Source organism: Eleutherodactylus coqui, chromosome 4, assembly GCF_035609145.1.
Source record: "Eleutherodactylus coqui strain aEleCoq1 chromosome 4, aEleCoq1.hap1, whole genome shotgun sequence".
Classification (NCBI taxonomy): domain Eukaryota; kingdom Metazoa; phylum Chordata; class Amphibia; order Anura; family Eleutherodactylidae; genus Eleutherodactylus; species Eleutherodactylus coqui.
In genome coordinates this window covers 235,698,146-235,724,606 of record NC_089840.1, presented here as the reverse complement: position 1 = coordinate 235,724,606, position 26,461 = coordinate 235,698,146, and the positions used below count along the sequence as shown (strand labels likewise).

The following is a 26,461-nucleotide window of genomic DNA, read 5'->3' as shown; positions in this document are numbered from 1 at the left end:
GCATTTGCTGTTTTGGCTTCACAAATAAAAATGTCATCCTAATTCACTTTTACATAACATTTTTATATAACTGGGAGAGTTGGGGAGGGGTATGAGGGGTCAGGGAGTCGAAACGACAGACCCTTTTTATCAAGGGGAATTCCAACACCCAGTTGTTTACGTATTCATTACACTTCCAGGATGAATAACTGAGGAACAGCACAATGCAAAATTTTTTTTAAAAGATGAAGAAATAAAAAAAAAAAAAAAAAAAAAAAAAGCTTCAAAATTGTTATTAAATGGGGAATACAAGTTTTTACTAAAACAGACATGGTAGGAAAGCTGTCAGTATATAAAAATACCAGACCTTGCCAGCAGCCACTGCTCAATGGCGGCACTAATATATTTGGAACGGGAATGCAGGACTTATGTAATATATATATAATTTCATATAGAAAGTTCATATAAAGAATTATGTTATACTGCAGATGCACTGATGGCTATTGCCCTGGACATATTTACTGATATGTATCTAGTTTGATTTGTATTATGCTCTCAGGGACTCATATCGTTATGTGAGAATTTTTTTTTTTTAGATTTAATGTGTTTTTATACTTTGTATTTTTGTGTGTTTTCTTTATATCAATTTTCTCTATGTAATAAATATCTATATTTTCATAAGTCCTGCACTCCAGTTCTCTTTTCTTCTGTTTGCTACATATTATAGGAGGGACTATTTGCTATTTATATGGGTCGTATGAAATAGATATTCTCTACCCCCGCCCGATATGCGATTTGTGCTGCTCTTCGGCATTTATTAAACTACTGTATATATTTACAAGATTAAAAAAGAAATCCAAGTAAAACTTCTAAATTTGACCAAAAGGAAGAATGTATAATACATTCAGGAAGGATCTACAGCAGGTATAACAGGGAAACAACATTCCATACAAGACATTTTGCTACAATGAGACAAACTTACTTTTTTTTTTACAAATGTAACTAAAATAAATACACGTTTATTAGTATTAAATACAAAGTATTCAAAAAACGATTTAAAGAAACCTGCAATAGAAGTTACCATCTTGAAGTGAAGGGCAGAAAGCGGCACATTCATAAATAACACAGACATTTCCGTTCAGACTGGGCAAGCAGTCAATGAGAACGACCTTAAGTACTGTAACACGAAGCGTCTTCCTTCGCCGACCGGCTATTTTCGCTATATGAACCTTGATAAATGGGTGCGTGCGGCACAACTACAGAGGGTACCCCCGGCGGGCGCACGTATGAGTTACACTCACTGAATGGTTGCGTCTCATCATCTTGATAATCCAACTGCCAATGTTGTGGTTTGGAGAGTCGCGGCTCTTTATTACTGGCTATTTATGAAAATAAAGGGCACCTGTCATTCCCCAGCTGGCACAGACGGTGCAAATGAGGCGTTTAAATTAGAACCTGGCAGGGAGACCCACAGGGCATTTAAAATAGAAACATTCGGTAACCCGATCGATATTCCTTCAAAAATAGAAGTGGTGTTAATGGCTTGGACACGGACATAGGAAAAGAAGACAACACTAGCACCCATTGTTTGGTTGACTTACTGCCTCCTGAATGCAGAAGAGAGAAGCAAAGTCTAGATAGAGGAACTTTATAAAGAGTTCCCGTCTGCTGCCCACTCACTGACAAAAAAAAATACAGAATTATGCCCGCAGATAGAAAGGTCATAACGGCAAAACTCGGTTATGTCTCAGGCGGATATGTATATGGTTACAGTTGTGGTCTGATTAGATGTTTGGTCTTACCATCAAAGACCATACAAGTGCCTCCCAGTTGCCCTATAAAAAGGCTCTCAGAGGCTACTTTTGTGTAGTGGACCTCTTGATGAGAGATCGTTGACCACTAGACATCTCAACGATACACTTAAAGGCATTTATCCCAGTTAACAGATTGATAGGAGGCTCGTCGGTGGAAGGAGAGAAGCAGGATGGTCATTCTGATCAAGCTTTTAGGAGGTGTTGAGAGCACTAGTTAGGAGAGGGCAAGCGCACAAGGTGAACAGGTTGATGGCCCACCAGTCGAAAGGGTCGTTTGATCCACCAATAAGCCCAGGCAGATCCAACAATTTCACGGTCCACCATCTAGACACAAGTGGCACTTTCATTACTTAACCCTGTCTCTGCCCGTGCCATTTACCAAGGAAACTTGAGGTCATGGCGCCCATTACGTCGTCTGACATTAACACCCCAATATCTTCGCCTTAGTTTGCAGTGGTGTCGTGAACAAATAACTTGGACCACTACGGACAGGAACCGTATGGTCTTTGGCGATGAATACAGGTTTGTTTGGGAGCAGATGATGGTCAGTGCCGAGTATGGAGGCCTCGTGGTGCGCGTGTCAAGCATGTCTTTGCTGTGGAGCAACAGGCTGCCCCAACGGTTGGTGTGATGGTCTAGGGAGCCATCTCATATGAGAGTCGCTCGCTTTATGCAAGCATAAAAATCATTGCTCGTTATTCGTTAGTCATTACATGCAATAGGTGATCGTTAAATCATTCACAAATCATTCCCAGACCTTTCCAAACTCCCTTGACAATCAATACTCACCTAGCTGGTGAAGTCGCTGTCCCTGATGCCACTGTGAAGCCGGCTGATTGCTCTGATTGGCTAAGCACCACTGAGTGACAGCTGGCTGAGCCAATCAAAGCCAACACTGTTTGGGTCCAATCACAGCCATTTAATGAATGAATAGCTGTGATTGGACTCATCCAGCGCTGGCTGTGATCGGCTGAGTGGGCTGTCACTCAGCGGCGCTCAGCCAATCAGAGTAATCTCTCATTGGAGACGGGGATTACAAATCCCCGTCACCAGAGAAAGAGTTCCCAAGTCCAGAGAGTGCTGTCGGGGAAGTATTTATTTATTTATTTTGACTCAGGCAGCGAAGCTTGGGCATTTAGCGCAGCCAAAAGCACGATACCAAGTAGCGCTGAAACCGCTACTCATTCATTTCAATGGGCAATACAGGGCTGAAAACGGCCAAAAATGGAACATGCAACGCTGTCAAAGCATAAATGGGAGCGTTGTACACTATTTAGCGCTGTTCTGAAAAAGCAGTGCTAAACGCTGTACAAAAACGCCTGTGTGAGGGAGGCCTAGATTTCGAGGAGGAACAACAAAATATAGAGTTCTACGAAGAAAAAAAAAAATATTCCATAGGTAATGCAATAACTTACTAAAACAACCAAGAAATCTGTCAGGTCTCCTTTAAGTGCAAAGAAAAATGGAGAGTAAGGAAAAAGGGGGAAAAAAGGAATAGTAATTAAATAAGGAATATTAGGGCACAGCTTCAAGGTGTTTTCATGAAGTGCCGTAAAAACGATGGATTACCACGACTGCACCGCAAACTCAATGCTCTCCTATGGCAAAAAGAAGCTGCAACTACCTTGCTGCTATCATAGCAAATAGTGTCCAAAAGTCCTGGGTTTTTTGCAACAGTTGTATTGCAGTCACAGGTTGCAACGCGATCCCAATGACGGTCATCAGATACAATGTTGCAATAGGACACGGCAATCTTCATATCGTTATCGTACAAAAGTCATTCCAGGGATTAAGGCTAGAATGAGAACTGCCACCACCTCTGTGACAAGTCTGCACGCAGAATACTTTGTGCCTTTGCAATGAACTTCAACTTCAAGCCTATCATCCAGCCCTGCCATACGTGACACATACACACAAGATACCGTATTCTTGTAACCAACGCTGAACTTACACTGACTGAACCCAATTTCCTCCCACACAATACAAATCCCTGTCTGCAGACACATGACATTTCGCTAAAGCCGTGGGATCTGTAGATCTACGTGGTTTCTATTATAACTGAGTAGTTTCAATGTTACATATTAAAAACATAAAATAAATAGTAAAACCAGAAAAAAAATATTCTACACTTGTTGCTGAGGGACAGCAAAGGATAAAGATGCCGTAACAGGATTAATATAGAAAAGTAAAAAAAAATTATTTGTATAGCTCCAACTTCTTCCACAGCACTTTCAAGTAATTTTATTTACCATCCCCCAGCAAGCTGGGTACTCATTTTACAGACCATGGAAGGCTGAGTCGACCTTGAGCCGGCTACCTGAACCACACAGGGATTGAACCCACAACCTTCAGGTTATGAGCGAGAGCTTAGGACAGCATTTCTGCTGCCTTAGCACTCTACACCACATGAGGCTCCATATGCCATCATTTCCTAACCAGATGGCGGGCCAAAAGCTAGGATAAGGGGCAAGCGGCACTGCAACTTCTCAATTTTGCCCTGCACTCAGAACACTTAAATACAACTGAGCTGCAGGTGAGAAGAAAGGGTACTGGGCAGTGTAAGACCGGGCTCACACAATCGGGTCGGTTATCCGCAGCGGAAGGCCTGCATAGGATTGCAAAAATGAATCGTACATTTAAGGACAACGTATTGTCCACATGGAAGAACAAAAGCAAGCAACGAATGACATTAAGAAGTTGGCCAAGCCCCTGGAAACACCCCCCAATCACTCAGGTGGCCGCCCAGGCAGTCATGGTGAGAGCCGTTCTAAGAGCCTTCTGAATGGGATTCTGCTCTCTGGGCTTGGCTGGTTTATACTACTTATTTTGGAAGTAGTATAAACCACTTAAAAAAAAACCAAAACACTTATTCTTGTGGCAGAAGAGCCTAGAAGAATAAGCAGAGGTTGCAGCCAGCTGTCTGGATGGGTGTGTGGCTCCCGAGACTCTGTCCTGCATTGTCTGCCCACAATTTCCTGCTTTCTTTATACCATTTGCTATCTGTTCTCCTAGCAACTTGCAAGCGAATCCGTGTGCATATGCAACGCAATTGCATATACACTGCGGATCGAACGCATCCAAAGAGATCAATGGAGCTCATGCGCGTGAAAGCCGTGGAGATCAGAGCATGCTGCAACTTTTCTTCCATTTGCGGGATCTGCAGCTCCTGTCTGTAAGTGTGAGCGAATCAGTGAAAGTCAATGCATTTCAATCAGCATTACAGACAACGATCGCGGAATCCGTTCATGTGAGACCAGTCTAAGTGCCAGTGAGTCCTCAGCTCCTCCGTTCACCCGACTGGCGAGTTCCTGAAGTGGGGCGGGGGTGACGTTATATCCTAGAGATAAAAAAAAATGACTTGCCAAGATGGAATACTCCTATCCCTGGCGAATATCCAGCATTATGTTATTACGCAGGCTGCCGCTAACCTTTCTGAGCCTCCTAAATACACAACGCAACTAATTACATAAAGTGTAATAAATATGACTGCTTGGTATCATTCCGCTCACTTAGGGAGCAGCAAAGCACGGCAGCTGACACTGACAATGGAAATGTATTCGCAGCCAAATTAATACCGCCAGGGCCGTAAAACAATAAAAGGCGTCATGTAAATCAATAATCTTTTCTTGCACTTCTTAATCTCTGTGCCTGCGAAGATGATTTGCAGCATTCTTTCCCTACTTGAGAATTCTTTCCAGATTAACCATTTCGTGACAGTATAGAATGAAAAAGGAAGACATTATTACGGTACCTTAAAGGCAATGCTAAAATACACAGGCTAGTCCAACACAAAAGCAATTTGATGATAGCCTGACACTTCATGTTCAGTAAGGATAACTTTTCAATAGTCATCTTATCATCATCACAGGCAGGATTACTATGAAAGGAGGTAAATAGACAAGCAGACACAGAATCCACTATTCACAATAGGTGATGGTCACAGCTCACCTCTTCCTCCTTCCTGCACAGGTCAGTGAGCATGCCCACAAAACTCTCCCACAAAGGTCAATGAGTCTTTTCCTGTCTTTACGGCCCATTGAGGCTGCTGTAAAGTAAAATGTTTCGCTATCTGGTTTTAATTAGTAAAATCTAGGGATGAGGATTTCCCTTTATTAAAACTCTAATTATCATGAATAATTTAAAAAAATTTGCCTATACAAGTCAGAAAATAGGATTTAATGTAACTAGTAGTCCATCGCCTAAAAAGTATTTTAAAAAAAGACTTTACTGCTGTGGACAAGTAAGATGATCACAGGCTGTCCCGCTGCAGCGAGCAGATCTGCATGGGAGTGTTCAATTTCCCTGCAATGCCCCCACAGGGGAAATAAAGTATTACACGGTGCCGAAAATGAATGGTGGCCCAGACCGATCACAAAGTTATCCACTATCCTGTGGATAGGGGATAACTTGTGATTTTGGTAAACCCCTTTAACCCTTTCAGTAGCAGGTTAAGGTAGTCTTCAGCACATTTCACTGCAGCAATCCCCAGAGATTTTCTAGGCATGCCACCAAAGGGGTTAATAGAAGTTTCTAAGTAGTCCTATTCTGTGCAGTTCTTTTTTGGTTACACTTGGAGCCAATATAGCCATCATTACTCCTACAGGACTTGCCACTCAGATTTCGCAGGTACCGGAAAAGCAAAACTTGCCTATAAAAGTCAAAAAATAGGGTTTAATGTAACTATTAGTCCATCACCTAAAAATTATTTTAAAAAAACACCTTACTGCTGTGATCAAATAATATGATCACAGGCTGTCCCACTGCAGCAAGCAGATCTGCTTGGGAGTGTTCAATTTCCCTGCAGTGCCCCCACAGGGGAAATAAAAAGTATTACATGGTGCCGAAAATCAATGGTGACCCAGATCGATCAGCAAGTTATCCACTATCCAGTGGATTGAGGATAACTTGTGATCTTGGTAAGCCCAAAGGTTTCTAAGTAGTCCTATTCTGTGCAGTTCTTTTTTGGTTACACTTGGAGCCAATATAGCCATCATTACTCCTACAGGACTTTGAGATTTCGCAGGTACCGGAAAAGCAAATCTGCCTAATTATTGCAGTAATATACGACATATCAGCTTCAGTGATACACATGGTCAATGCAGGGTAACAAATGACAGTTCTGCATCAGCAGGTATAATGAAGTAACATGCCCAATCCCCCTTTCGATTAATTCCTGAGCCTTGGATTCCGTCTTTTCTATATAATATAAAAGCTCCCTGAATATTCCCATAAGTACATATCGGCACTGGACTTGCTCCAACGTTATAAGCTTGTCCTGTTTAAGCCTCTGAAAATGACTTGATGTTGTGGCAGGAGCTTTCTGTAAGGTTTAAAGGCTTTTGTGTTACTCTGCATCCATGAAGCACAGATCAGTTTATTGCTGTGGCTATCTGCTGGAAGCAAATTCCTCTAAATGTTCTTGACGATGGGTGACCTTAAATAACACGCGGCGCAGGAAAATCCGACGGTAAATTCGAGATGTTTCATATTTCACATCGCATACACTCCCATACTTGGCTAATGCGGTACCGAGTCTACTGCGCTCCGTGCCGTGCTATGCAGATGTGCCCTTAAGGGCGCACACTAACGATATTCCAAAAAGGGTTTCGTTCAACTGTAATATGGACGGAACGTGAGGGGAAAAGAAACATTGATTTTAATGGGTTAAGTAACACAAGCAGATTTTTTTTGCCTATGCCAATAGTGCGGGATAGAGAAATCGCAGCATATCCTAATTTTTGGATGATATTGCCCATAACAAGGCTTTTCTGGTTTGATCAACGTGTTCCTTCAGCCATGGGTAGTTAGTACCCTATTGCCGTGGCTAATAAGAGGGGGCTCAGAATGGGTTGACGAAGTGCAGTCACAGTAAAGCGCAATGCCTCTGCTCACTCAGTCAGTCAAGTGGAGCCGTGCTGGGACGTTCCCAGCCTGTACCTTCTCACTGATACATGGACAGCGCACCTTCCACATTCCCGGCACTCACACAGAGTGCGTTCCTCGGACTGACACAAAGAAATTCGTTAGACAGATAATTTGCTGACAGCGAGTCACGTTGCGGTGGATCTCGCCCGGCTGCTTCTATCCTTTCACAGAATTTCATTAGCATAAATGATGTGACATTTGGCACTGCCAAGCCTAATTAACATATATCCATTACAGGATGAAGAGAAGGTCAGTGGCATCCATAATACTGAGCAGTGGCTAATTGCTCTTCTAGTAGGTATTACTGAATTACCCACACACCGCCACCAGGGAAAGATGGGTATAGCTACAAACACATTGTACCGTGCAGGGCGGCCAGACTCAGGTTAGACTCATGCCATTTTTTTTTTTTTGTCGCTCGTCTGAGAAGCCCCATTGAAATCAGTGGAGACGGCGGTTTACAGCGTTTCAAACACTGCGCTAAACGCCCCCCCAAGACATCATCTATTGTGGGAGAGTCAAAAGGCCCCCCATCCATACACAGTCAGCCGGTCCTGTCAAAATCGGCAGGTTCGGATAACTTTCCCCCTAATTTGTATGGAGACCTTTAAAGTCATAATATAGGAAAAAATATGCCCATATTAGGTCATTCGTGAATCTTGGTCAGCGGAGAACGTGCGTTTATACCTTTGCGTCCATACAGAGCATCCCTGAAGCACGCTGTCACCAGACCCAGCACATGGACACGTGTGACTAAACAGGCACGCGCCACAATACAATATGATCCGAAGAGCGGGTGCATTACAGCATTTAGGCACGCTTGACACTAAAGTGCAGTAATCCCATTCTTAACTCCCTTACGACATATTCCGTATTACAGCACCGCCAGTTAATAGCGCTGGAGAACCGTGACCATTAAAGGCTCATCTCCGAAAAGAAAAAGAGCTTTTCTGCACATTTTCCATGTGTAATCACTTGGGGGGGAGGTTTGCCTATTTACCGAGAGGAGTGAAGGGTTAAAGGTTAAGCCAAGAGTCTGTACTTAAATACACAGTGGGGAAAAAATGCAGTTTGCTGAGTGGCGGCCAATTCATGAATAGATGAATGATGAAATCATCTGGGATCACGGGACATGTGAAAGTCACGTCTCATATTCCAGGTAAATCCTTAGGAAACACGGCCGGCGTCTGATGCCGGGTGTAAAATAATGGGGAAACATGGAATCGCTGGCACACAGGGTGGGGGGCACCGGGTATCCTTACCGTTTGCCCAGGTGGATCAGGGTCGGCCCTACCTCCAGGCGTGCTATACAGTAACACCATGACATTGCCATATGGTGCCACATCTCCTGTAACCATTGCTCTCCTACACTCTTATCTCTGCCTTGGATTTGGGACACTCTGGGACTTTCCAGGGTAATCCATTACTGACATTCAAGATTTAAGTAACCCCTTCTGTCTATGCAGACACTAACGTTATACTGAGTCCAATCCAAAGGAAAGACGGTACTCTGGGACGACACTACAGCAGTCAGACGCTTTTGATGTTTGTGCAAGGTTTTCATGTCCCACACTGCCTTCCAATAGGTGGCGCTGCAGAGCTATAGTTCCATCTTCCCATTTGCATATTTCCCAGAATGGCCTCATAAGTTTCCTCACACCTTCTAGGTGCCCTCCTTAAGAAGAAACAATACCCTTCCTGACTCACGGCTTCTCACTAGCAAAACCTGAAACCTGCTGCACACTGATGAGGGGCAAAAACCTCGAAACTGCTGTCTGTGTATGATTATTCTGGCTTTGGCTCACAATTCCCAGTCATTGTTACAAGACTTGTTTAAAACGTTTGAAATTGACTTTGACTTGCAGGAATGCTGCTTCCAATAGGTGGCGCTGCAGAGGTATTGTTCCATCTTCCCATTTACACCAACTAACACAAAACACTCCACGAAAACCTGTTACATTGTATTATAACTCAAGATGGGCTCCTTTAGACAAGGCACTGTAACAGGCATAAAAGAGCCCTTAAGGGCTCCTTCCCACGGACAGATTTCCGTTATGGGAGCAGGAAAATAGAACCCACTGGCCGAACAGAAATGTCAAGGACGGACCCAAATGTCGCCAAGTAGACCCCACTGGATATGATGGGGTCCGTCTGGTTCCCAAACGGACGGTCAGCATGCATTGGACAGAATGGAATAGCTCTGCAGGCAGCACGATTTCATCCTGCATTTTAACAGAACTCAGTAACGGAGGTTCTAAATGGAACTTCCAACGCTGATGTGAACAGGCCCTAAATTTGAAGGTTCACTTCCACCTTGTTATCTGTTCTTGTCTCTTAATACAATTTACTACTCTTGTTCTTGGAGGTCGGATAGGCATGTTCCTTTAGAGGAGTAAGCGGTCCTATGATTGTTGAAGAAAGCTTTGGAGGCCGGGTGCTACAACACCTCCTTCAGATCTTATCCTCATCCTCCTCCTACATGAGCAGACTTGTCACCTGCACACGGGGAGCCGAGGAGCTACAGCTAGACATTTAGCATAATGAGGTCAGTAAATATTAACTTAAGGAAAGCCAGGCTTCGGGATCTTTCAGGAATGGTTCCTGGAAGACAGTCCACAAAAACAAGCCTTCTCCTCCGGACAAGACCAAGAGGTTCCCTTTATGGATCCCAGTGCCTATTTCTCATGTGAGTGATGACAGCCTAAACCAATTACAAGGGGCTTCCATTATCTTACAGCGGCCATACACTGTCCAATGCCCAGAGCAGCACAGACCGCTATGGCCCGAGTTTGGTTCAGTAGCATCCTGGGGGTCTAAGTTTTGCAGCATTGGTCCTAATATGGAAACTAAATTGTGGCTGGTATTAGGGTCGTGTGTAACCCACCTTACTGGAGACCACAGTCTTCTGAAATATAAGGCCGGATTGACACGAGTGCATTAACACGAAAAAAATTTGCACACATAAAACCTTGAAAAAAAGAACCTATTAATTTCAATGGGTTTGTTCACGTATTTGGTATGCGCAAATCGGTCACGCCAAAAATAAATAAATAACATGCTCTAATTTTCTACACATTTGCGCAGGGAAAGAGGATTTTGAACTCAGGAAACATTTGCCCATTTCAATGACTGAGGGCATCAGTGCTTGTTTTTTTTGCGCGCACAATCAGACACGAGTTGCACACACAAAAAGTACGACGATGTGCGCGCAAATACTCTTGCGCTTTTGCAAAACCGGCTTAAGGGCTTACTTACTGTCCATGATCAGTCCTTATTTTTTGCTGACTGAATATGGACAGCACACAGACCCATTAAAGTAAATTGGCAGTTTCAGACGAACCGCTGTTGCGTGCACACACACACACACAATATATATATATACATACACACACACACACACATGTATATATCTGCTACAGTCACATGGGTTGAGACTGCAGGGGAGAGGGGAAGTGGGGAGTAAATTTTATTTTTTTACTACCTGTAGATCCGCAGCAAAATCCCCAATTTGGATTTGTTGCAGATTTGACTCAATGGAGAAAATCCGCAACAAATCTGCGCCAAATCCACAACCTAAAATGGCACGCTGTGGACTTAGAATCTATACCACAGGTTCATTGGTAGATTTTTTCTGCATTGTGTGGATGAGATTTCTGTAAATCCCATCTACTCTGCTGCAATATAGTGTGTATTTGCCCCACATGAATCTATGGTAAAATACCCGGTTTCCCTCATAAGACCTACCTTGAAAATAAACTCTACCATGCTTTTTCAGGAGTTTTGAGGATGAAGCATGATTTTTCAGGGTTTTTGAGGATGCTTGAAATATAAGCCCTACTCCAAAAATTAGCCCTGGTTACAGTTAATAAAAAAGTCAATTTAAATAGCATCCAGGCAGCTTTACATGTAAAAAAAAAAAAAAAAAATCTTTTGGAGCAAAAATTTATATAAGACCCGGTCTTACTTTCAAGGAAACGGTACACAGTGTATGCATCCCGCGTGAACGTATATTTTGGAAGCAAATAAACTTGAAAACTAACAGAAAGTAATGGTGACCAACAGGTTGCGGCTGACTCCTTGTATGGGGCATAGGAACAAACATTAGGCACTACATCAGCGGTGCAGGAATGACCCCTTACAAGCCAGACAAGAAGAGGCTCACTCAGACACTGGGCAAGAACAAGCTGGGATCATGGGTGAAAATCTATGCCCATCTCGGTGAGGGTAGATGGGGTGATCTGTGCCAATCACAGGAGGTGGGGTGATGGTCAGGGAAAAATAGGAGAAAGTGATTGATGGCAACAACACAACTCACAAAAGTTGGCCCAAGACCGTATCTACCATTGTGTAGCATTGCCTCTCCTTTTTACAACAGTCCTTAAACTTCTGCATAGTGAGGAGACCAGTTGCTGGAGTTTAGAGAGCGGTATAATGTCCCATTCCTGTCTGATGTAGGATTCTATCTGCTCAGCCATCCCGGGTCGTCTTTGTCAGATTTTTAGTTTCATAATACGCCAAATGTTTCCTATTGGTGAACGGTCTGGACTGCAGGCGGACAGTTCAGCCCCCGGACTCTTCTTCTGTGAAGCCATGCCGTTGTGATGGGTGCAGTATATGGTTTAGCATTGACTTTCATTAACACCACTGACTTTTCCAGCCTCTTGTTACTACTGTCCCAACTTTTTTGAGTTATGTTGCTGCCATCAATTTCTAAAGGAGTACACTTTTTAAATGAAATTGAAAAAAATGTCTCCCTTCCACCTTCTTATATCTTTTCTATTGTGAAAAAAATATAGTTATCTGAGATTTCCAAATCATTGCGTTCTTTTATCTTTGCATTCTACGTAGCGTCCCTTTTGTGGAATTGGGGGTCGGATTTGTAGAGGAAATCCAGTAATTGGTTTCACAAAAATAAACAAAAACATCCTATCACTAATACAAGTAACATCACCTATTAAAGCCAAATATATTCTGATATAAGAAACTAGATGTGAATCAGGTAACAGAATGGAGAGACACTTGAACCCATTGGGATAGATGCAGGCCCTTTAAATACAGTACACTGATGTCTGAATGTATCCACCAGCCACAGCAGGATGCTTGGACCTCTGTACCTTTTGTCGTATGGTAGTTCTTCACAAGTCTTAGCAGTCCTTAGTGACAACTAGAGCTGAGCGAGCACGCTCGTTTAAGGCTGATGCTAGAGAGGGCATCGGTCTTTTCAAGTACCTGCTTACTCGTAAGAGCAAATGCAGGGGGGGGGGGGTAGTGAGAGAGATCTCCCTCCCTCTCTCTCCCCCGCTCACCCTCGCCACCCCTGAATTTCCTCGGATGAGTAAGCAGTTACTCGAAAAGACCGACGCCCTGTCGAGCATTAAACGAGCGTGCTCGTTCTTCTCTAGTGACAACCGAAAATTCTACTAGCCGGTGAATAACAAGCACCACTATCATCTGTATGACGTGAGAGTCATTAGTCTCCCCAGGGGACTTCAGCACCATAAAACTCCACAGTCCCTACTTAAACACATCAGTGGAGTCACCAGTCACTAATGGCTGTAAAAATGAGAAAGGCAGAACCAATTGCAATTACTGCGTGTAACAAGCTGAAATAGCTAATTACGCCCGGACACGGATATCAGTACAATGGGGCTTCAATGCCATCAACATCTGCTGAGCACAGCCAGCAGCGGCATATGTCACTGTATGCTAGACTGGGAATTAGGCCGTGCTCACACAGCGGATTGTGACCTGGACCCGATACGGAACCTGCGCCCATTCTGCAGCAAATGCCCATCCATTTCAATGAGGTTTTTTTTCACATACGGATCTGAATCTCCCATCACGTAAAAAAAAAGAAGAAACAAAAAAAGTAATAATAAGTCCTTCTTCATAATTTTACAACAATTAAAGTACATACAAAACAACCACAAGAGACTGTTTGATGTAACGGATTACAAATACAACCAAAAAGACAGCATAGAACAGAGATGAACAAAAAATTCCAGACCGAACGGCACAGTTGGTCCACACCATCAAAACCTATCGCACCACAATCACAGATTACGGCACAGCCTCCAACCGTATAAACATACAACCAAAAGCTAGTCGGTCAGCAACAAAAAGAAAAAAGGCGAAGGGGTGTGGTGGTGGTGGGGGAATGTTGGCGGCACCAAGTCCGGAGACCCAAAACGGATCAGAGATCCGAACACCCTCCAAGGGCTTTAAATACCAGTCTCCGATGTAGCTAGCCATGCTGACCATACTTTGGTGAATTCAGTAAGGCGCATGCTGGATAAAATCCGCAGCTTTGGGTGTTGCCTATAAAAGACACTGCACGGTACTCGCACGCCGTGTGATGTGCACGCAAGCGTGATGTGAAGTCTCCCATGGAAATCAATGGGAAACACTGGCGATCCTCTGCCACACGTGAAACACAAACATGAGGTTTTTGAATTAAATACGCCTCGTATGGGCATGAAAAAAAAAACAAAAAAAAACACGTCAGCAAGCATGATTTTGGCCCAACTTTCTCGGTCCGATATCATGCTTGCCGTGTGAATTTAGCCTTAGTGTGGTTGGATAAACCAATGTGTCGCGTTACCTCCACATGCATTTTCTAAGCCCATTTCAGATGAACATGAAATCTGTATTTCATCCGTGTTTTACGGAGCCATTGACAATCGATTGGGCTCTTCATGCGCATTTTTTTCATGTCTGTGTTTAAAATACGGGGCAAGCGCTCCTTTTGTCATGAAGGATATGTTCATGCTAGTCTATGAAAACGGATTAACATATGGAAGCGTCTGTAGGTGTAGCCATCGCTATTATGTTCTGTCGGACATAAAAACGGATCCATGTTTGCTCCAGTAGAAAATAATATCAATGATGCAATTTCATATGTAACCCATCCGTAGTCCCGACATCTAGACTGGATTTCCCTTTAATGTTGCAGGACAGATGGGACTATACTGGTGGATACATTTGTTGCCACTTAGATGAGAAAGTGTTAAAGTAGGTATTTAGCTTGGCATCTGCAGTAACAGATATGTAACCTGGTAGGCATCACATGTGGGTTTAGTTTGTTCGCCGTGTTTATATAAAGGGCATTACCCTCTAGATTAAAAAAATGAAACGTATAAACCCTGAAGGTGGTAAACAGACACTTGGGAGTTGCAGTGGAAAGAATAGTTGCTCACCACCTCCTTTACTTTCTGTGTACATGGACACATATTATGCTGCATGTATGTAGTGCCAAGACAGAACATCGGGGAGCGCATAGAACGATATGTACTGTTAGATCTAAAAGGGGAAAAAGCTATTGATGATTATCTACAAGATGGGTCATCAATAGTTAATTGCGGGGCCCCGCCGCTCAGGATGCCCGGCCATGCTGCACTGACATTGTCATAGGCAACAGCAGTGCCATAGCTGGCTTCACTCCCATTGAAATCAGTAGAAGCTGAAACGGCTATTATATTTCCACGTCTGTCCCCGGGGTCAGAAGTGACGGAAGAGTACTAAGGGTCAAGATCATTTCTGCTCCCATTGATTTCAAGGGGAGTGAAGCCAGCTATGACACTTCCGCTGCCATCCCCTTTGACAACCTCCGGCCTCGCTGCTCTGGCAGAGGGCTGGGCAATCGGCTCATCGGTGAAGATCCGGAGCGGCAGGTCCTTGGCAATTAACTACTGATGACCTGTCCTGAGGAGAGGTCAGCAATAGTTTTTGCTCAGAAAACCCCTCTAAGGGTTCGATCATGTCAGCATTAGGCACTTCCTTTTTCTTCCAGTGATGGAGTTTTCAAATGGAACCTCCAGTACTGATGTGAGCAAGCCCAATACACTCTGTTCCAAATTACTATACGTGCCATTTGTTGGTTTTTCCCAATCGGACAGCCTGTGCAAGGATTTTATTTTAGTTTTTTAACTCCTCAACAGTTCTATTACAATGTGGAGGTTATTACAAGCCGAAGTTCTGATAATACTTTGAAATGAATACAAAATCTGTTGTTCCAAATTATTACGACGATTTCGGTTTTTGAACACAACGCATTCCTATCACTTCCAACATGCGTGTTATTTGCTGCAGACACAGGGAATTTAGCAAAAACATAAACACGTCTTCAAACCAAACATTCTTATTTCCAGAACAAGTTATGGTGGTTGCACACCAGCGCTGGGTATTCCGAAAACCGACCAGGAAAGGGGAATCAGCCTAGCTGGCTGGATTTTGGACGGAAGAAGAAGTGCGGCCCTTTTTCTTCCTGTATTTTCAGCCAGAGTCTTCGGCCGAAGGTTCTAACGCAGATATGAAACCACCCTTACAGATCGATATATGAGCCCTTATTTGATATGACTTGAGCCAATCTCTTATCCATTGAGCTGACAAGTCCTTGTATAGTTTCTGCTTGGATCCCATTAGACGCTGCCAGTATTGCCTCCCAGAGCTGCTGTTTTGAGGTATACTGACACCCATTCTCATATATCTTCCTCTTAAGGATGCTCCACAGGTTCCCAATAGGATTGAGGTCAGGAGACGATGGTGGCCAAACCATGATTTTACCCCCTTTTATGCCCATAGCAGCCAGGGAGTTAGTGGTTGTTTTTGCAGCATGGCACGGTGCCTTGTCTTGTATGAAAATGATTTTATTTCGGAAGGCACGATTCTTCTTTTTATACCAGGACAGAAAATGCTCAGATAGCAACTCCACATATCGTTCAGCGTCCATTCTGACACCCCCGGGATCCCTAAAGGGGCCTACCATCTCACTTCCCAATATTCCAGCCCAAAACCTCACTCCGCTGCCTCCTCGCTGCCGGCTCGGTCTTGTAGGAACAGGGGGGCCGTTCATCAGCCATCCAGAGCTCCATCCAGTGCGGCGGGCATTCATCGGTGAAGAGAACGGTCTGGTAATGAGTCTTGATGTATTTCTGAGCCCACTGCACGCGCCTCTCCTTGTGAGCTTTGGTCAGGGGGGGGGCGATCTACAGCTCTATGCACAACCGCCAGTCTCTGGAGGATCCGGCACCGAGAGGTTCGGGACACTCCGGTGACACCGGCACCTTCAAATACCTGCTTGCTGCTCCTCAATGGCCTTTTTACAGCTGACCTTTTAATAAGACTAATTTGTCCGGCAGAGACTTTCCTTATTAACCCTTTATCAGACCGTATTCGCTTGTGCTGGGAATCCCTCACATATCTCTTCACAGTTCGGTGATCTCTCTTCAGCTTCCGTGAAATATCAATTGTTTTCATGTCTTTTGCAACACATTGGTCTATCTGACGCTTTTCGTCTTCAAAAAAGGTCTTTCTTCTTCCCCATACTGCATGAGAACTGGGACTTGCTAAATAAGTAGATTTCCCTTTAACCAAGATCCCCTGGCAATCTAACAAACCTGTCTGAGATTCATACCACACATCTAAAAAGGAGATGAGAAATAAAACACACACACTTTACTTTAAAAACTAAAACCTAATTGCTCATTTAAAGAGGTATTGCGACCTTTTTTCAACAAGGAGCAGGAAGTGCCGTAGTAGCGCGGCGCTCCCATTGATTTTCCTGGTAGTGAAGCCAATGCGCCTGGTTCCTCCCCTATCCTCTGATGACTACATTTGGTCCCGCTGCAGTGACAGTGGGCCAGACAATCAGCTGATGGACAGGGGGTCCCGAGCAGTGGACCCCTGCCATCAACTACTGTTGACCTATCCAAAGGATCGGTCACTAGTTAAACTAAGGCCAGAATGCCCCTTCAATATTTAACTTGCATAATAATTTGGAACACAGTGTATATTCTGAGTTACCTAGAAGCCTTTTGATTCTTAGGCTCAGGATTTGTAAATGGAAGTGTACTGAGGTATATGCCATGTATGGGTACCAAATGGCCAGTAAACTACCGTCTCGGCCGATGCTGGCATTCATTTTTTAACGCCCATGTTATATGGCATGAAAAACAAAATGCAACATTACCCGATGTGAGCACCTCTGGGCGCCCAGCTGCCTTGTCATCAAGAGCTGTAACTCATTGTGAAGCTCAGGACAGGATGCCGCTACAGCTAACAGAAGATTCTGACTCCTCCTCCCGGCATCTGCGTACCTGCACATACTGTACATAGCGCAGATGCTGGGAGGAGTCAGGATCCTCTGTAAGTTGCAGCAACGTCCCGCCCCAACCAGAGCTCTGCAGCGAGTTACAGAACTTGATGGCAGGCTTGACCAAAGGGGAGGGCATCAAGAGGGGATAGTATCATTACTAGGGCCACTAAAAGGGCACTATTACAGTTGGGGCCACTGAAAGGGAGCACTATTACTGTGGGGCCACTGGAATAAGGACTGTAAAACCATGCCATGACGAGTCACGCCCTTAACCACACCCCTAAACCATGCCCCTTTTTGCATTCAGCAGTATTTTTAGGTGACAAAGATGGCAACCCTAAAGCCATGTGATGCCCAGTTTTCTGCCTTTATTACGCCTTTTTCACAAAGTGTAGATTCAGCTGGTATTTTATATCCGTATTTTCATGGAGGCCCACGAAGGATAACCCTCCTCATTGGGTTTCCTGTATTTAGGCTCATTCCTGGTTTTGGCTTAAAATATCACCCCGAATAGTCTTTGTTGGCTGATGCCAACTGTGGGCATCTATCTGTAGAGCGCTGCCAAGGTATTTGTATACATCACAGTACTACTTTCTGTACATCACTAAGGACATGTTCACACGGAGCGGACAGGCTGCAGCAGCAGATCAGCTAAAGAAAATCTGCACCAACCTGTAAACAATACCAAGGTATTTGTATACATCACAGTGTTAATGCAGCCTACTGCTAGTTAGTGTATTCCCCCTATATCCCAGCACCCGGCTCTGTGTGCATCCCAGTGCTCAGTTCTGTGTGCGTCCCCCCTATATACAGGCACCCAGCTCTGTGTGCGCCCCCCCCCCCCCCCCGTATCCCAGGGCCCGGCTCTATGTGTGTTTCCCTTGTATCCCGACATCCTGCATCCTCCCCCTATCTCAGCACTCTGTGAGTCCCATCTATATCTCGGTGCCCATCTCTTTGTGCGTCCCCACTGTATCCCGGCGCTTGGTTCTTGGTGCCCCCCCTGTATCTGACGCACGGCTCTCTGTGTGTCCCCCCTGTATCCCGGCGCTTGGTTCTCGGTGCGTCCCCTCTGTATCCCGGCGGCCGGCTCTGTGTGCGTCCCCCATGTCTCAGCTCTCTGAGTCCCCCCTGTATCCCAGCACCAGTCTCTCTGTGCATCCCCCCTGTATCCCAGCACCCAGCTCGCTGTGCGTCCCCCCCCCCCTGTATCCGGGCGCCCGGCTCTCTATGCGTCCCCCCCCTGTATCCCGGCGCCCGGCTCTGTATGCGTCGTCCCCCCCCCTGTATCCCGGCGTCCGGCTCTATGTACGTCCCCCCCTGTATCCCGGAGCCCGGCTCGCTATGCGTCCCCCTTGCATCCTGGCACTTGGCTCTCGGTGTGTTCCCTCTATCCCGGCGGCCGAATCTGTGTGCGTCCCCCCGGTGTCCCAGCGCCCTGCTCTCTGAGTCCCCCCTGTATCCCGGCGCCAGTCTCTCTGTGCGTCCCCCCTGTATCCCGGCTCGCTGTGCGTCCCGACTATATACAGGTACCTGGCTCGCTGTGCGTCCCCCCTTGTATTCCGGTACACAGCTCGCTGTGCGTCCCCCCCCTGTATCCCGGTACCCGGCTCGCTGTGCGTCTCCCCCCCCTGTATCCTGGTGCTTGACTCTCGGTGTGTTCCCTCTATCCCGGTGGCCAGCTCTGTGTGGGTCCCCCTTGTGTCCCAGCGCCAGTCTCTGTGCGTCCCCCTTGTATCCCGGCACCCGGCTCGCTGTGCGTCCGCCCTGTATCCCGGCATTCAGCTTGCTGTGCGTCCCCCCTGTATCTCTGCAGCCAACTCGCTATGCACCCCCCTTGTATCCTGGCGCTTAGCTCTCGGTCTGTTCAATCTATCTAGCCAGCTCTGTGTGCGTCCCCCCTGTGTCCCGGCGCCCAGCTCTCTGAGTTCCCCCTGTATACCGTGGCCAGTCTCTCTGTGCATCCCCCTTGTACCCCAGCATCCGGTTCGCTATGCGTCCCCCTGTATCCTGGCATCCGGCTCGTTATGCGTCCCCCTTGTATCCTGGCGCTTGGCTCTCGGTGTGTTCCCTCTATCCCGGCGGCCAGCTCTGTGTGCGTCCCCCCTGTGTCTCGGCGCCTGGATCTCTGAGTTTCCCCTGTATCCCAGCGCTAGTCTCTCTTTGCGTCCCCCTTGCATCTCAGCACCCAGCTCGCTCTGCGGCCCCCCTGTATCCCGCCAGCCAGCTCTGTGTGCATCCTCCTTGTATCCTGGCGCTTGGCTCTCAGTGTGTTCCCTCTATCCCGGCGCCTGGCTCTCTGAGTTCCCCCTGTATCCCAGCGCTAGTCTCTCTGTGCGTCTCCCTGTTATCCCAGCACCCAGCTCGCTGTGTGTCCCCCCCTGTATCCCGGCATCCAGCTCACAGTGCATCCCCCCTGTATCCCGGCAACCGGCTCGCTATGCATCCCCCTAGTATCCTGGCATTTGGCTCTCGGTGTGTTCCCTCCATCCCAGGGGCCAGCTCTGTGTGCGTCCCCCCTGTGTCCCGACACCCGGCTCGCTGTGCGTCTCCCCCTGTATCCCAGCACCCGGCCCGCTGTGCGTCCCCCTTGCATCCTAGCACTTGGCTCTCGGTGTATTCCCTCTATCCCCGCGGCAGGCTATGTGTGCATCCCCCATGTCCCGGCGCCCGGCTCGCTGTGCGGCCCCCCTGTATTCCGGCACCCGGCTCGCTGTGCGTCCCCCTTGCATCCTGGCACTTGGCTCTCGGTGTGTTCCCTCTATCCCGGCGGCCGGATCTGTGTGCGTCCCCCCGGTGTCCCAGCGCCCGGCTCTCTGATTCCCCCCTGTATCCCGGCACCAGTCTCTCTGTGCATCTCCCCTGTATCCCGGCACCCGGCTCACTGTGCGTCCCCCCTATATACAGGTACCTGGCTCGCTGTGCGTCCCCCCCCGTATCCTGGTACCTGGCTCGCTTTGGCCGTCCCCCCCCTGTATCCCGATACCCGGCTCGCTGTGCTTCCCCACCTGTATCCCGGTACCCGGCTCCCTGTGCGTCCCCCCTGTATCCCAGCACCCGGCTCGCTGTGTGTCCCCCTTGCATCCTGGCGCTTGGCTCTCGGTGTGTTTCCTCTATCCCTGCGGCCGGATCTGTGTGCGTACCCCCGGTGTCCCAGCGCCCGGCTCTCTGATTCCCCGCTGTATCCCGGCGCCAGTCTCTCTGTGCGTCTCCCTTGTATCCCAGCACCCGGCTCGCTGTGCGTCCCCCCCTGTATCCCGGTACCCGGCTCGCTGTGCATCCCCACCTGTAGCCCGGTACCCGGCTCGCTGTGCTTCCCCACCTGTATCCCGGTACCCGGCTCGCTGTGCTTCCCCACCTGTATCCCGGTACCCGGCTCGCTGTGCTTCCCCACCTGTATCCCGGTACCCGGCTCGCTGTGCGTCCCCCCCTGTATCCCGGTACCCGGCTCGCTGTGCGTCCCCCCCTGTATCCCGGTACCCGGCCCGCTGTGCGTCACCCCCCTGTATCCCGGTACCCGCCCGCTGTGCGTCCCCCCCTGTATCCCGGTACCCGGCCCGCTGTGCGTCCCCCCCTGTATCCAGGTACCCGGCCCGCTGTGCGTCCCCCCCTGTATCCAGGTACCCGGCCCGCTGTGCGTCCCCCCCTGTATCCAGGTACCCGGCCCGCTGTGCGTCCCCCCCATGTATCCCGACTTCCGGCTCGCTGTGCGTCCCCCCCATGTATCCCGGCACCCGGCTCGCTGTGCATCCCCCATGTATCCCGGCACCTGTCTGCTGTGCATCCCCCCTGTATCCTGGGACCCGGCTCGCTGTGCATCCCCCCTGTATCCTGGGACCCGGCTCGCTGTGCATCCCCCCTGTATCCTGGGACCCGGCTCACTGTGCATCCCCCCTGTATCCTGGGACCCGGCTCACTGTGCATCCCCCCTGTATCCTGGAACCCGGCTCACTGTGCATCCCCCCTGTATCCTGGGACCCAGCTCTGTGTGCGTCCCCCCTGTATCCCGTTACCCGCTGTGCGTCACGCCCCCCCCCCCCCCCCGTATCCCGGCGCCCGGCTCACTGTGCGTCCCCCCTGTATCCCGGTACCCGGCTCGCTGTGCGTCCCCCCTGTATCCCGGTACCCGGCTCGCTGTGCGTCCCCCCTGTATCCCGGTACCCGGCTCGCTGTGCGTCCCCTCCGTATCCCAGTACCCGGCTCGCTGTGCGTCCCCCCCCCTGTATCCCGGTACCCGGCTCGCTGTGCGTCCCCCCCTGTAACCCGGTACCCGGCTCGCTGTGCGTCCCCCCCTGTATCCTGGCACCTGGCTCGCTGTGCGTCCCCCCTGTGTTCCGGCACTTGGCTCTCGGTGTGTTCCCTCTACCACGGCGGCCAGCTCTGTGTGCGTTCCCCTGAATCCCGGCTCTCCGTGCGTCCCCCTTGTATCCTGGCGCTTGGCTTTCGGTGTGTTACCCCTATCCCCACGGCCGGCTCTGTGTGTCCCCCCTGTATCCCAGCTCCACTCTGTGTGCCCCCCCCTGTATTCCAGCTCCACTCTGTGTCCTGCTGTATCCTGGCTCTCTGTGCGTCCCCCGGCTCTGTGTGTCCCCCTGTATCCAGGCTCTCTGTGCGTCCCCCCTGTATACCAGCGCCCGGCTCTGTGCGTCCCCCCCTATATCCTGGCTGTCTGAACACATGTGTATTGGCAGAACTTCCTATATACTATACTGGAGGAGAATACATGATGCATACAGTGTGCTCGGTATACATCTATTCACATGGAAGCGGCTGTGTGCGGCAGATGTCTGTCCTTGCACGTCCCTTGTATAAGCAGCGGTTACAGTACAGCTCTATACAGTCCCGGCTCCCCAAGGACACGTCACCTCCACCAACCCCCCTCCAGCCCCGGTAAGCCCCGGGCCTTACTCCCCGGCTCAGGACGCCCCGTCACCAGCACTCACCTTCCTTTCCTGTCAAGAGAGCGACCAGAAATAAGGAGCAGCAGTGCGCATGCGCGGAGCCCCGTACTCAGGGACCGAAGGCAAATTCCCAACTCCGGCGAAAGCGCAGAGAGCAGATACTTTGTATAGGGACGTCACCGGAAGACGTCAGTGCCGCTACCCCTCGCGTCGCCCCCTCACAGTGATGGATATTCTGGCCCTTGTGTGAGCCGAATCGTTTGGCTCCAAAACGGCTCTTCATGTAATACAAATGCAGCAGTCCCGACCCGTCCTGTACACACTGCAGTATCTGCATAGCTCTGCATGCTGCAACTGCAGACGGGCCTGTTGGCACGGTCACTGTCGGACCCCACTGTCGGCTGTTAGAAACCCCTCAGTGGGGTCCGCGTGTAATGTGCCCTTCTTCACGGCCCCTATGGGACTCGGTGGCCATACAATATGTACATTTAATAACCTAAGGCTGGGTTCACACGGGGCGGAATTGCCAAAGAAATTACGCCAGCATTTTTAAACCTGAGACTAGGCAGCAAAGGGGACGAGATTCGCAAAAATCACAAGCCGCACGGAAACTGACATGCGGCGCAGACTTTAAATCCGTCATGTGTCAATTGTGTCGCCGTTTCCGCTGCGGGCTCTCCTTTCTATTGGGAGAGATTTGCGCAGCGGAATACAGGCGGAAAAGCTACTTCAAACCCGCGCCAAATGGTTTTGAAGCTGTCTTACTGCTGCGGAAATCTTGCAGAATTTCCATGTGTTCCCGCTGCAGACATTCCGCACGACTTCCGCAGGAATTCCATCCTGTGGGAACCCAGCCTGAAACTCCTAACGAAGGCCAGCATCACACCCGCGTAAGCGGTTTTATTCTTTGCTTATTGGGCTTGCAACTTCTGCATACGCAAATACGCTCGTGTGACACCAGTCTTTGGGTTCTTTTACACATAACGAGAAATCATTCGCCTGAGCAGATGATGTCACAGTTCGCTCGGACAGTCGGTTCAAACACATCTTTTTTTTTTTTTTTAAATCATTCCGTTCGCTGGTCCAATGAATGAGAGCGACCAAACAATCAGTGTTTAATCAGAACATTCGTTTTCGCTGACCCACTCACACTAGCGGTTTTTTCATTGTGCATAAACGCGCATAAAAAACGCGGCACGTTCTGTTGTATTGCGTATTACGCGATAGAGGCCAATGCGTGCATATAGAGCGCTGTACATACGCTATTACACTGCATATGTGCGTCGTGTATACTTAATGTCACTAGGTGACAGAGCGGGAAATTTAAAAAAAAATGAAACCTGAGATACGATGTCATGTGCACTCCAAAATGGCTGCCGGATGCGGCGATACGCCATATCACACTGCGGTAAAACGTTGTGTTATACATACAGTGTTTTACCGCACGCTCGTATGAATGAGCCCTAACAGTAGAATGAAGATGTGTAGATCCCTTGGAATCTTCCAGCAGTAATCAGCCGGCATCCACTTTCCTCTATACTATTTTTCAATTGCACGTATGTCCTGGTGAAATCTGTCACCCTGCCCATCTGATAAGTCACTGGAAGTAGTCAAGGTGCAAGTGCATGAGATGTACATTGAGGGACATGTTGCGTCCCAAATCTTTGTATTATTTCAACATGTCGGTCACAGTCTGTTTGTTCTTGAATGCCATTCAGGCAGATTTTTCTTAGCTTGTTAAAGGGGTTATCCGGGGAAATACTATGGGGTATTGATGTATCTTGTCTCCACCGGAAGGGATGGGTGGAGACAAGCATCAGTAAGCGGGAAAGCCCTCTGGCACACACAGTGCCTGGAGGGGGGGGGGGGGACCGGCATTACACGAGTGAGGGCAGAGAGCAGTGACCATCCAGGAGCTTCAGGGAAGGCAGAGAGGAGTATCGACATGTGTGAGAGCGGCGTCAGCGGGGATTCTGGCAGGGGAACACATGTCAGCGCTTCTCAGGGGGATCGTCGGCGTACCCAGTGGCAGGCGTCGACGGGACTGGAGCACCGGACATGGAGGGGGAGACAGCTGACGGAGAGATGAGGCAGCAGAGTAGCGCATGGACAAGTCACAGCAGGCATGGGAGAGGGGGCCCGACTTCAGGGGCTACGGCAGCATTGCATCCCGGGAGGTGGGAAGCGGAACATGCCACCCCGCCTGGGGAAGACAGTGACAGGGTCGGCAGAACTGGAGATTGCAGTCCAGCGGGGAGCAGCATCGCCCATCGGCCTCCACAGCCTGTCTAAAAGAAAATCTGTCTTTGTTCCCCATAGCAACCAATCACAGCGCAGCTTTCATTTTACCTCAGCAGTATAAGAAATTAAAGCTGTGCTGTAATTGGTTGCTACGGGCGACAAAGGCAAATTTTATTTCAGACAGCTTACATAACAGTGTGGTGCCGGCCCACTACTCCACGGACCACCCTGTATAGAAAAATCACAGAGACGGCCCAAAATGAGATCTCACTGCTACAAGATGTGGTTATTGCATCTGAAGGATTCCTCCCTGCCCCGTCTTCTGCTCCAGGCAGCTCTGTGCTGGGTTATAAGACGGTCTGTAATAGATGACGGCAGGTTTATTAGGTCATTTCCATATCATGGCCGTAAATCCCAGAAGAAACTGCGAGTATAATGACCCCAACTAATCAGAGATCCACAAACCCCGGACGGATATGCCCAACTCAATGTATGAGTTATTCTGAAACACTGCCGTGTAAATGCAGAATACAGCATATATTGGCCAAGTGGGCATATCTGTCCCGGGTTCATTGTGCCCGTTGTACCTGCAGCATAATCCTGGTGACAGGTTCTCTTTAAATCCACAGTTCAGCTTGGAGTTGCGGACATAATAAAAGTGCAAAAATCTGAAACCAGCCTAAACAGTGGTGTAGCTATAGGGGTCGCAGTTGCAACCCGGCCTCTAAGCCAGGGGGCCCCTTGCACTATACTCACCCGGCCCCGCAACTCCATCCATTATGTGGACTCACTTCATTCTCACTGACTCATGCTATTGCTGCTGCGTTGCCAAAGGAGGCGCCACCTGTAATCACTGGAGGTAACTGGACTGTAATCACTATCACTGTGTAGAACGGGTATCTGACTATTATACAGTAACTGCATTATTTAGAGGTATACTGGAGCTGAGTTGCTGTATCAGAGACCGCTGTGTTATAAAAGTAGTCTTATAGATATGCTGTTTATGAGATATTATAGTTTTTTTACTGAGGGAAGCGGGTGATGGACGTGTTTTGGAGCTTGTGGCGCTGATCTTTTTCGACTCTAGCAACATCTCTGGTTAGTGCTGCATTGATGGGTCACGTAAGAGACGCGGCGATGCTGTGGAAAGTTGTAGGCAATCCATGAAGTAGCCATGAAGAACTAGGGGGTGTCTAAGCTGGACTTTTGCACCACGACTAGAGATGAGCGAGCATACTCGGATAAGCACTACTCGCTCGAGAGCGGCACGGAGCGGGGAGCTGCAGGGGAGAGTGGGGAGGAACGGAGGGGAGATCTTTCTCTCCTTCTCTCCCGCCCGCTCTCCCCTGCTCCCCGCTGCGACTCACCTGTCAGCCGCAGCGGCACCCGAATCTTTAGACCCGAGCACAGCGATACTCGGATAAAGCCAATTACTCGAGCGAGTAGTGCTTATCCGAGTACGCTCGCTCATCTCTAACCACGACCCATTAGCCTTTAGCTGCACCCAT

The 26,461-nt window shown here is 48.3% G+C and overlaps 1 protein-coding gene across 2 annotated transcripts in view; it reads right to left on the bottom strand.

Moving 5' to 3' along the window:
- NT5C2 (5'-nucleotidase, cytosolic II) overlaps window positions 1-22,826 on the bottom strand; it is a 97,535-nt gene extending 74,709 nt beyond the window's left edge. For both annotated transcript variants that reach the window (XM_066600903.1, XM_066600905.1), the window contains exon 1: window positions 22,755-22,826. The gene's annotated coding sequence lies outside the window, so the exon portion shown is untranslated. The remainder of the gene's footprint in view (window positions 1-22,754) is intronic.
- Between the last annotated feature and the right edge of the window lie 3,635 nt (window positions 22,827-26,461).